Raw genomic sequence first — 1,751 nt, 5'->3', positions numbered from 1 at the left:
AGTTTTGCAGCATAATCAGTTGATGTTTTATTTCAAAATTTCCATTTGTTCTTAGAAGGCAAACAAACAAATGAGGGGAAATTATTCAAATCCCTTTATTAGACATCTCTAAACTCGTTTCTAATCAAAATTAAATAGTTGATTTAAAAATTGCAAAGAGCATGAAATAAGAGATCATTTTTTCTGCAATTTGATAACAGACTTAATTGTATAGAAATTTACTCAATTTCTTAGTATCATTGTATAAAGTTGTAAACTCACTGAACGTAATTGAAACGTAAAATTGCAAACTTGTTTTGAAACGTACACTATTATGTATAATTTTTAGGGACCTAATGAGCACACATGAAATAAAAAAGCACTGCTCATTTTAATGAGCAAATTTTGCTTCATGTATGTTAAATTAAGCCGAATGTTTACAATAACAATCTCTGACTGCATTGGTACAGCAGACGAATTTGTATTTATGAAGATAGTGTAACAAATTTACTTCGTAAATTCTGCTATCGGGTTCATAATTTTGATTTTACTACACAGCTTTTTTCAATAATTTATTTAATTTAAAATAGTACTTAAAAAACATAAATTAAAAATAAAACAAACTGTAAGGACAAAGCAATAAACCAAAACATTCCCTTTACAATTTATTTTGAATTACTCATTGTTTTAACAATTACGATATGGTACAAATTAAGCACAATTGTAAATTTTCTTGACTCTTTGGATATCACTTTTAGTCATTCCAGGCTTCTCAAAAGGCTCTAACAACACATGTTTTAACAATTACGATATGGTACAAATTAAGCACAATTGTACATTTTCTTGACTCTTTCGATATCACTTTCAGTCATTGCATGCTTCTCAAAAGGCTCTAACAATGTATGATTATTTCTAACCCTCATGGTGTCTTCACCGTTCTTGGACATAGACTTGCTGCCATAGTGCATGATGGAGTCGTAGTCGTAATCAGACTACAGGATATTTTGCTGGGGAGACAGCTTATTAGAGTTGAAAGCATCACCTAAGTAATAATTTAATTTTATGTATTAATAATTTAATATTTCTTTAATGATACAACTTATCAAACTATTGAAAGTATAAAATGTAACTGAAAAATAGGTTTTAAGTAACAAAGACTTATAAAAATTTTTAACATAACATGCTTGTAACCTATCCTTTTCTCTATAATAAGCAAAAATCAGAAAATAATTTAATTTCTTGTAAGTCTCCTTTCAAATATTATTTTTATTAAAATCATATACCCAAAACAATTGTAAAAACGTATGCAATTAAATATATATTTCCAACTAAACAGCTTAGTTAATGTACCGCAATTGTCTTAGAGAATTGTCTTGTTTGAACAAGGATTTTAAGGCTTAGCAAAAAATAATTATTATTATTAAGTATCAAGAGTGCATATATATATATATATATACAACAAAATAAATAAATACAAGAAAACACGAAGAAAGTTAAGAAAAACAATAAGTTTCATTTATTGCTCATAAGCTGCAAGTAAACAGAACTTATTAGATAAGTTCATAAGTTCAAAATGAAGATAAAACAAAGGAAAATTATAGACATATGAAAAAAGGGGGGAGGGAAATAATAATGAAAAAAAATAACAAACAACTAGAAAAAAAGGGGAAGAAATTTTTTTAAAAAATCCGGAAAATAAAATATATAATCTTTTTATCAGCCCACACGATTATATCCTCAAAAAAGAGTGCTTTCTAATATTGTATCAATAT

The 1,751-nt window shown here is 26.9% G+C and overlaps 1 pseudogene; it reads right to left on the bottom strand.

Moving 5' to 3' along the window:
• Positions 1–724: 724 nt before the first annotated feature.
• Positions 725–1,751, bottom strand: part of LOC139426095 (astacin-like metalloprotease toxin 3) — a 6,107-nt pseudogene continuing 5,080 nt past the window's right edge.

The sequence above is a fragment of the Parasteatoda tepidariorum genome, chromosome 7 (assembly GCF_043381705.1).
Source record: "Parasteatoda tepidariorum isolate YZ-2023 chromosome 7, CAS_Ptep_4.0, whole genome shotgun sequence".
Taxonomy (NCBI): Eukaryota; Metazoa; Arthropoda; class Arachnida; order Araneae; family Theridiidae; genus Parasteatoda; species Parasteatoda tepidariorum.
Note: the sequence above shows the minus strand (reverse complement) of the source record. Positions and strands in the feature narration are given on the sequence as shown.